This window comes from Gavialis gangeticus, unplaced genomic scaffold (genome assembly GCF_001723915.1).
Source record: "Gavialis gangeticus isolate Ggan-Ray unplaced genomic scaffold, GavGan_comp1, whole genome shotgun sequence".
Taxonomy (NCBI): domain Eukaryota; kingdom Metazoa; phylum Chordata; order Crocodylia; family Gavialidae; genus Gavialis; species Gavialis gangeticus.
The window spans coordinates 29,814,773-29,825,965 of record NW_017728995.1 but is presented as its reverse complement, the minus strand read 5'-3'; positions in this window follow the sequence as shown (position 1 = coordinate 29,825,965).

Here is an 11,193-nt window from a genome sequence, read left to right as displayed (position 1 = left end):
TGGTATTGTAAGAGAAAAAAACAATCATAAAAAAAAACAACAGATGACCCTTGAAAAGCAGATGACCTTTTCCCCTTTGCTGACAGTAAGCGAAATGTTAGCCGCAAAACCGGTCTCAAGCAGCCCAAACTTGTTCTGGGCATCTTGCAACTTTGTAACACAAGCGGAAAAGCCTGAACGCACACGCAGCAATGTAATGGTTAATGTATAAATACCAAGCTGCAGACTCAGGTCAGGGGAGCTCCCTGTCTTTGTGACATTAAGCAACCCCTCTGCAGAGCAATAAACTCACATGCTGACACTCCCTCGTTCTGTGCCGAATTGATCGCAGCTAGGAACGAGCCCAGAGATGGGACGTGGCCAGTGCTCTTCGGTGTATGAGCCCACCCTTCGGTGTATGGGTGCTATGCAGTAGCTGACCTTTTTCCCCGACAGTATTTAGCTGGATTTGCAGATTCACTGGAATTTGACAGGGCTGTACCATGAGCATTTCTGCTATAGCCTTGAAATCTCAACCTCTGGGGCTTCCAGCCACTCACCCCACTATTCACGCCAACAGAGCCAGGTACGCCCCCAAGATGAAAACAATTATTAAATACTTCTTAGGGTTTGGCTGCCTGAGTAAGTTACTCCAGACTGTGTATGGTCCTGATGTTTACAAACAATTCCTCCACGTGACACATACTATTGAATCTCTGTAAATCAGGAAATATTACCTCTATTTCAATCTAGTGTAACTAAATATTAGGGCAAGAAACCTTGAAGCAAACCTTGGAGAACCCCAATTTACTATATTAATCCATCAACTATTTTCCAAAGTGCTATTTTTGATAAAAAGATTATAGAGTCCAGAGGCAAATCTGAAAAAATGACAGTTATTTATTGGAAATATTAATTCACTTTTCAGAGTCAGAATTTTTTTCTAATTGAGCAGTATCCATTCAAATCAGATAATCTCCGTATCTCACCTCCAATTCTTTGCAGGATGATGTTACACAATATATGTTGCCTCTCCAGAGCAAGCTCTTATTAGGTAATAAATTATCTTTAGAATATAATGCTATTAGCTTTCATTATTATTTCTTATTTATTGAATTTTGCCCTTGGAAAAAAAAGTGGGAAGGTGTGCTCCAGGCTCCAATATGCTCCCCGCTTCTGAATGAAACAAGTAATACAGTTTACAGACATATGTACCTGGTGATAACCATACCATGTTCTAAGTATCTTTTAAAATGTTGTTTAACTACAAAGTATGGTTAAAATAATTTTTACATTTTTTTTTTTTACCTCTACAGAGGTCAGGGCAAATTTTCCTATTCCATATGCTTACACAGCAAACATACCCAAGCCCCCACCATTCTGTCATGCATATCTCCCAATTTTAGGCAGTATACCAGGGACAGTACACCATTGGTAAAATACTGGTTGGAGTCTTAGATTTATAGAAAACTGGTTCCTTGTCAAATTCTCCCAGATGTTAAATTAAAATAATTCCTTATACTGTCATCTGCATAATGCTATTTGATTTCCTGCTGTGATAATTTAGTAGTTTGCAAATTTGAAGCCACTGATTTAATTATTCACTTTTGATGATACCTTATTTGATCATTGCATTCACTAATTAATTTAGTGAGATTCTAGAAAATTAAATCTGTAAAATGTTTACTGACATGTCTATTTAATATGGATTTTTAATATAAATAATAGGCATACAGAATATAATACATTAGGTTAGATTGCCACAGAAGTGACAGATTCTGAGGTCTTGGGTAATGGCGGATTAGAAATTTTCAAGTCACTTGTCTCAGATTCCAAATTAATATCCAGCTCCCTCACAAGTCTGTGATGTTATTTGAAAAAAGAAAAAAAAAGACATATTGGTAATAGCCAGTTAAGATGTCCATTTCCTCAAGAAAAACACTCCAGTCCTTATCACTTCACCATATTATACACCAGACTACACTTACTATGTAATTATGTTGATTCTAGTGCCATCTTCCCTTCTTCATCCTCTTGTTAGTATCTTTTTTCTCCTTGGTAAGGTATGTCTAATTTTCTTGATAAACTCCTCAGTACAGGAGTTCTTGTGGTTGGTAGTCTTGCCTAGGTTTGGATGCAGCTAGAATAACAATTAATATAAAAGCAGTTATATGTGCTTTGTGCTCACCATCTTACCAATACTGGCCCCAAATGGGAATATGCAATTATTAGATTTAATGAACTGGTGGAAGGTTTCTTCCTCAATAGAGAATCAATGTCCAGACACCATACCATAAATCAAAAGGTCCTACATCAACACTGATGAGCATTGACAACATACAGATATCTCCATAAATTATATGTTTCATTTCAGCTTTTAGGACACATTGTATAGGCTGCACATGCAGGGAGTCTGTCTGCAAGGTTGTGCTAATGTATTATGGGCTTGAAAACTGAATTCCCCTGTTTATATATTTCCTTCATGGACCATGGAGAAAACAGGATAACTCACATTGTCCTCAACATACTTATAGCAACTGAACAATGACTCTGATCAAGATTCATATTTCAAGGCCTGAGTTGGCTATATGCAGGGTTTAGGAAGGATTTTTTTCCCTTTAGTATTCCCAAATTTGAAATAATTAGCCTTATTTTAGCTCTAATTAGTTCTTTTTCATGCCCCCTGGTGCCCACTCCTGGCTTGTGACCATCTAGCACCAAGCCCCGACTGCCCACATCTCAATCACTCCCTGACTCAAGAAGTCCCCTATTTAGAGATTTTGTTTGTGTTTATAAAATGAACAGAAAGCAGGATTTTAAAATCTTGGGATGCAGTTTTCAAAAATTGTGTATAACCCTAAAACATGTCCAGAATAATTTAACAGCTGGGACGACATCACAAATGACACTGGTTGCATTTCAGGGCCTAGAGAAAAGAACAGCAAAAGTGTAGGGCTTTGGCCTGAAACTCTGCAGGCAGGAATGGTTTCAAACCTACTGTAGCAGCTGAATATGAATATTGGGTAACATTAATATATAGTAAGAAAAGTGCCTGGACTTCTGATGAGGACAGTGCCACTTGTTGGAAAGCAAAGAACTGATTGCTTGTGAGAGTCCACAAGGTATTCAATACCTATTAGAAACAATCAATTGTAGTCATTCATTGTTTGCTCTTACTATTCAGGCTCCTCAGTTGTAGTGATTGATTGTTTCACAAATTAGAAAAGTTACTCCTACCATTATTTTAAGCATTTGGATCTGCATTCAAATTAGGGAAAAGCCAAGCTATGAGGAGATAGGTACTTTAGGTAATTTAGTGTGTTCAGTTTTTTTCTGACTAGTTTACATGAAAAGAAAATGTTATGTTTCTTTTCTTCACGTTTCCCAGAGAAAGGGGTTTTTTTGGCCAGCCAGAAACATCTCAGAGTGGACCATCAAGCCCTCTTTCACTGTTTAGAAGCCATTAAATATGATCACAGGACTATGTCCTATTCACAAGAAGATGTTCCCACAGATCTGTGCTAACTGAGGACATCATCAATGGCTGAAAATCCTGGGCCAGGAAAACTTGTGCTTAGTGAACCAAAAGCCCAAACTGCCTCAAGATACTGTCTTGGGGAACTCTGTAGAAATTTCTGCAGTTAAGTCCAAAACAGGTTGAAAAATTAGCTAAAGTGAAAAAGCTTGTTATCCAATTAAGAGCCAAGCCCATTCTGTCATTCAGCAGAATGTTTCAGGAACTCTGTCAGGTGGATGCTCTTTAAATGTCTTGTAGGAAATCAAATTATACTGATTTATAGGTGAATTTTACTTCACAGCCAGTTATCCCTAGAAATAAAATACTCTTGCTTCCCAAAGAGGGAGGTGGTTTTATAGTTTCTCTTCTAATACCTTTTGGACATCCAAGCTAGCTCATTGAGAGCAAGCTCAGACGTCTTTTATACTACACTTCAGTGAAGAGTATCCTAAACAGCTATTCAGTCACTTTTGCCTCCCCCTTTGCAGTGATTTCCGAAATTGGTGCATGACTAAAATCTTTATATCTTGCATTGCATTTTCTTCCCCTGCCTGATTTTGAAGCAAGATCATGATTTTGTGTGAGTGATGTCATAGCTTCTTACCACGGAAATGAATGCAGTGCCACATACTTAATGGGTGTGTCTACACATTCATTAATACGCAGTAATTACTGTGCATTTAGTTTAGTACTTCCTTAATGAAGTACTAAATAAATGCACAGTAACTACAGTTAATGTGCAGTAGCACCAGTGAATGTTTTTTTGATGGTTACTGCATAGTAGCCTAATAATATTGCGCAGTAGCATGCTAGCATGGTTTTTGTCTGGCACACTACTGCATAGTGTTTTAGGCTACTGTGCAGTGTCTTGTGTAGACGCACCCACTGAGGAAGACTGAGTTTGGTGAAGGATTGGATGGGAAGGGATGATGGGCTTTGAGAGGGCAGTGCTCTCACTGAAACATAAATGTCTTAGGTAAGAATAAATAGGGCAAGAAAAAATGATGGGACACAGGTGACAATCTAATAGGCTGAAATGTTTAGGGTACAATCCATATTTATCACCTGCAGGTCCAGTTGACCTGATTGGACCTCACGAGACCTCAGCACCTCTAAATATTATACTACTTACTAGTTAAGCAAAACTTAGGAGCCTACCTTTCAGCTGCTTACATTTGCAAGAATGGGGTCTAGGTTTAAATCTTATCCATTATTTCCTCCATTGTGAAAATCCCTCTTTTAATAGTCATTTTTTGGGGGGAAAAATTGTACTCAGCAAGTTTTACTTGTGGTATATAGAAGGGAAATAATTGACTACTTACTAGTTTTCCAGTTGAACCCCTCAAAATTTACTCCTGCCAATTTTTTTTTTTTTACATGACATGGGACTATGTAGGCAACCCCAAAGGAAAGGGACTTTATTCAGTGCAGAATGAATAAATGAATACTTTAACAGTAAAAGAATATAAAAATAAAAAAGGCATACATTTTTATCAATATTTTATTTTTCTTCCCTTCTGGAGTAACAATGTAGAATAATAGCAGCTTTGCTTGTTTCTAGTTTGTATTTAAGATTTAGCTTAAATAGGAAAGATGTTATTAGATAAAATGGTGGGAAAGTTTGAGAGGCCTTTTTGGTTTTGGAGGCCTTTGAGAACCAGTTTAAACCAGCTTTTAATGTTCTTGGAAGGGGTTCAACAGAAACGATTCAAAACTAAAACAGCTTTGGTTCCTAATAAAGAAGATTTTCTTATTTCTCTCTGGCTTATCTCTGTGCCCCTCAAGCACAAGGACAGTGAAGTCAGAGATTTTGTTTTTCGTAATATGTTCTCCCTCTGGTGATGTGGTATTCATGCCCTTTATCATTTAGTTCATTCTGATGCACAGGAGCTGTTTGGTTTCACTCACGTAGTTTCAATGAGAACAACAGATGCACTGGGTGACATATATCACACTGTCATAGACATGTGTAGGATCCATAGATTATTTCAGTACTAATAGCTGGCTTTACCTATCATGGGTTGTTGGTTGTAGCCATGTTGGTCTAAGGACATGGGCAGACAAGGCTCTTTGGGCTGATGTGATATCTTTTATTAGACCAACTAAATAGCTGGAAAAATTGTTCTTTGCAAACTTTCAAGCACAAACACTCTTCGTCAGGCATACTCTTCAGCAGACTCTCACCTGAAGAAGGGTATATATGTGCCCAAAAGCTTGCAAAGAACAATTTCCCCAACTATTTAGTTGGTTTAATGATAGATATCACATCTACCCAAAGAACCTTGTCTGCATTTTGTATCAAGGACGCTCCGGCAGCAAAAGAGACTTCAACTTGGAATGAGCCACCCAGATACTTTGCCTTAACCAGCAATACAGATGATGCCCCTACATCAAGTGCACACCCCTGGCTGTTGTATACCATCAAGTACTGGAAACTTTAAGAAGGATCATCAAATCATATACAGCCTATACTTGAAGAGGCCCACACTTCGAGAGAAAAATTCTCCCCCTCCCCTCTGGTTTTCAGGTAATTCATGATTAGGAGCAAACACCCCATCTTGCTGATCAGTGAACAACTGGAACATTACTCATCCAAAATAGCAAATGCAAAATCTTTCAACACATCCCAACCATCACCATAATTGACATACCGCCAACCATCAGAGCAGCTGAATTCTGCAGCATTGCTTTTTATCAGACAAACTGGATGCTGTGCTTTTTTTATCTGACACATCCTGCTAAGATATGCATTTTACATCTGTTTTCTAATCTGTAACTTGCTGCCAGATAATTGCTACCAGGTCTGGATGTGGATTTCTTGCCTCTCCTTATCTAATACTCTGGCACGTGATTTTTCTGAGACACTTGTGCTGATCTCTCCTGCATTTGAATGACAAAGGATTGGTGCCAGGGCTTTCTTGGGCATCATTTTGATGGCTCTTCCTGGGTGTCCAGGACCAACACTTGCTGCCAGCTTCCTGTCATGCTCTAGCAGGGAGAAAAGATACAATCTAGAGCACTTCAGAGTTGTTCCTGTTTCATATTCCATCTTGGGTCATCTTTTCATCTAGTTTAGATGGATTTTTAGTGCTATAAAGCCATGCATCCCTTAACTCTTTATAATACTACTCAGGCACTACAACATTGTGTTTATCCACGCCATGATGCACTCTTGGCTTTAGAGTTTTCCCCTGAGATGAACCTGAAATAATAATCTGTGTAATGTATGTATGCATTTATATTTTGTTTTTTTAGTAAGCTCTGTTGGGTATTGGAAAGTTGGAAAGGAACCTGTACTGTGTTTGGAAAGGCTTAACCTTAGGGTGGTGTAGGTTTTTTTTTCCTGAGGTACTTTGAATTATTTGTGCTAGTTCACACTTGTATCTTTTGGTCCTAAGGACAGAGAAGATGTTGTTTGCCTAACACTGAACAGTTCTGAAGGCGGCCTGAATGTCAAGCTATAGATAAGCTGAAAAAAAGGAGCTTGCTCATCTTGTTTAGCTAGTTGTGTGTGACAGAGACTCTGTCCAAATCAGGTTCACTTGACTTTTCATTTGTGCATATGAACTATCAGTAGTCTTTACTGCACTTTACCTTAAGTCTGCTTTTTTATGTTTTTTTAAGAAGGTACTTTGTTGCTGTAGTGTGTGAGAGGAGCTGGAGTGAACAAGTTTTAGGATTCCTTGAATAAAGAGTTGTCTATGAATGCAGTGAACTAGACTTGATGGCCCAGGGGTTAACAGACTCCCTTGCTGTAATAAAGTTAAGACTTTTCTGGTGGAAGGACAAAGGAGGACAAAAGCAGACAGCTTGTTAATAAGTACCCTGATGTGTTGCACTGTAAACCTTATTTGGCTTTTGTTCACCCAGTTCCCAGTCCACGCTAGGGCTGACCAGGGAGAGAATTCACTACAGGCTGTTTCTTTGTACCCAGTGTTTATTCAGACTGTTGGCAGTAGCATTGTGCGTCAGGCTGCATCTACACAAGCATGCACATTTGTTTTCTTGGGAACAAGCAGCAGCAGGACACGATGTGCTAGCTGTCCCTGTGGAACGCCTATGCCAGGTGCCCTCTGGTGGGTGGCAAGTGACCTGGGGGCAGTAGGGGAGGCTGGGGCCAGCACTGTCCTGGACCCAGCAGCCTTCCCTGGAGTCCTGGGGGCCTCCTGGGGATGCAGCAGTGGCGATTCTGCCGCTTGGAGCCTGGCTGGCACCTGGAGCATGGCTCCGGCCAGCCCGGCTCTGGTTTTGGGCTCTGGTTTTTTTTTTGCACGGTGCTTTTGACCCCAGGATCTCCCAGGGTCAAAAAAGCACACCATGTGGTTACCTTGAAGTGTGGAGAACACCTGAATATGCAGTGTGAGGCACCACAGATGTGTCTGCAGTGCCACATAGTGCACGGCCTCACTTATCTGGATGCAGCCTCAAAGTCCAGCATATAAATGGCATTTTCAGCTCTGAACTCTGCTGAACTCAGCTCTGCCCTGCCAGCCTGGCTGCATAGTTACTTCATAAAGGGAAACCATCACTGCCAATTGCATAATTGCATTTCATTTTTGTGTTATATTCTCTGAATCTCCTGTAGATTCCTTGCTAGCTCAGCCCTTTGCTATTAAACTGTGAGTTGCACTGAACTTTTTTTAACATGAATAAATGGGGACGATTTTTTTATTACAGCTCAGATAATTTACCTCTTTCTGTGTTTCCACATTAGTTTCATTTCACAACTCCCTGAATAAATTAGAATAATTTCAAACAATGAGAGTCCATTCTAGGCAGATCTTTTTGGGGGTTCAGATGAAGGGAGGAAAGTGATTCACCTGCACATTTTCAGACTGGTGAAGGACCCAAACTTGTTTTTTGGCAGGTAAAATATGCATTCAAATCAGGACTTGTACTTCCAATCATCTGAATTGCAACACAGGTTCACTTGGCCTTAGTGCTTTTTACTTAGCCATACTACTCTGGAGTAAGATTTCAAAACACTTTTTCAGCCTTTAAATTTAACAACTCCTACACTCCACTAATTATTCAGTAGTAGATAATCTCTGAACCATTTCAGATTTCTCAATATCTTCCTTATAATACAGCACCCAGAAATGAACTCCATATCCCATGTACAGTGACATGACTCCCTGTTTTGTGGTGGTTCCTCTGCATATGCACCATAAAACTGGAATTTTTTTTTTATCAGTGTATTGTCCATACTATCTCATGAGGGAAAAAGGTTAATATTCTGGTAAGTTCTTTCTATTTTATTTTTAGGGAAAAATACATTTCAGACATAGCTGTAAATATAATCAAATACTATAAAATCTACACTGTGATTACCTGGGATGGTAAATGGTCTGCCTAGGTAGCAAGGATTTGGACTTCTCAACATTCACTATTGGATTGCTTTTTTATTCTTATTTTTGAGAAGGTGGTGTTGGTAGGGGCTTGGAGCAAGGGGTTGAACTACTTGATCTCCTGAGGTCCCTTCCAACTCTAACTTACTATGATTTCCTATGATTTTAGTTAAGAATTTCTAATTTCGATATTTTTAAGGAGCATGGATACTAAAGTCCAATATTTAATGATTTATCAAGTATGGCCACCTGAAATGTTAATCCAAGAAAACTTGGCAAACAACCAATTGCTGTACATTATCTGCAGTTGTTTTAAAGTGGGTCCATTTCAAATAAAATCTTATTGGCTATTGCTAACCCTCCCTCTGGGCAGGTTCTCAGCTGTGCTCTTCCAGATGTCTCTCACCTGTCAGCATTCCAGCTCAATGGTTATGTGACACCACTAGTAAAGACAGTTAGGAAGAGTTACTACAGCAGTGTTTCCACAAGCCTGTTAGCTTATGTCCTGCTGTCGCAGGGTCAGGCACTCCCGGTCTCCTCAACTTCAGTTGCTATTGCCTATTTCCTTAGTCACCAGCTCCTGCTGGTGAGTGGAATTGGCTGCTGAAGTAAAAGGGCTGGTAGGCAGAACTGGCTGCCAGGATTCACACATGCCTATCTCCCTATTTACTTTTTCTTCACTACCACCCCTGCAAGTTTCATCCAAATCAGACAAAAAACAACAAAGTTATAGATATTTCATTGGTTCCCCATTATACCCTATGGCCAGATCTCTGAGGCGGCTCCAAATTTTTGGAGCCACTTCGGCCGGGTCAAAGCAGGAACCCAGTCCGGAGCTCTGGATCGGATCCCTGGCATCCAAAAGCAGCCAGGTTGAATAGCTGCCTACTCGCACAGGCCTAATAAATGGTCCTAATCCTTACAGTTTGAATCATTCATAATCTACCTTGAGGGAGTCATAGTCATCAGGTGGTAGATAGCTTGGCATTTATTTTTATAAGATTCTCTTGTAATCTAGATTATATTTTATGCTTCAGGACAAACAACTTCAAGGATATGTTTGCAATATAAATCATATACTCCTGCAGCATGGTAAAAAAAAGTGGTGCAAGTGGGAAAAGACAAGGAAAGAAACACAAAGGCTAGGGTAATACATTTTTGTAAAAGGTAGAGTGTAAAATGGGATGAAGCTATGCCAAGATATAGGGTATGTAGAATTCTATAAGGCCTCTAATCGTATCTGGTATACTGTTTGAGCTGATGATTTTTTTTATAATTGCAAGCTCTGCAATACTATTAAAACTCACTTCCCATGCTGACTTCCTGCCCACTACAGGGAGCCTAGAGCTTCTAAGTTAACTTGGGGTGGGTACAGTAAAAGGCAAAGGGCAGGGCAAAGCTCTTGTGCACAGCAGGAGTCAGATATGTGATAGGTCATAGTGCATCTCTCCTTTGAATCAATGCAAGGAAAACAAATATTTAAGTTTTTCCATCAGTGTTATCATGCACGTACTTGTCAGTATTCCACACTAGGTGCCCTTGCCTTCTCTGTCCTTTTGGCCAACAGTGCCCAGGTACATGTAACAACTTCCTCTTGGCCAATGTACTGGGAAAGAATGAGGGACCTACAGTGCAAATATCAAAATCTGTTAGCTCTTTGGCTACCTAACTAAGGCTTTATGGATGGAAGCTATAACAACTCCTTTTTCCATAGATTTTATGCAGAAGTGACACACACACCAGTAGTTTACGTGTGAGCCTGAGTAGTTATGCACCTGTCTCGTGTATAACCAGGCATCCAGCTCCTCACTAGTTCTGACTTTGAGATTGACTTCCTCATGCCTGCACTGCACTATCCTTCTTTTAGTCAAATGATTATAGTTGTCCTCATCTTTACTGTAGTCATTACAGCCAACATCATAATTTCTTTTCCTTGGGTTGCCTTTCAGTGCTGCATCAGGAGTCAACATCATCATCCTTTTCTGGCCCTAAGCTTTAAAGAAATGAAGATGAAAATCTCCCAAAGTCCCTCCTGGAATAGGAATCCTCTTGCCTGGAATGAATGGAATTGAAAAAATGCAGGGACAGGAGGGGGTGGGAAGCAAGCAGCTTGAAGGGCCACACAGTGGGTGAAGATGGAAAGAATAAGGGGTTATATAGATGCAGAATGGGAAGGGGTAGGATTCTAGCACGAGGTGTGGAAAACAGGTTTTCATAGATTCATAGATTAAGGGTCGGAAGGGACCTAGTAGATCTTCTAGCCCGACCCCCCGCCAGGGCGGGAGAACAACAAAAAACCCCAAAAAGAGAAACGGGACTCAAACGAGTCCAGCCAGGTAGGCATCCAGC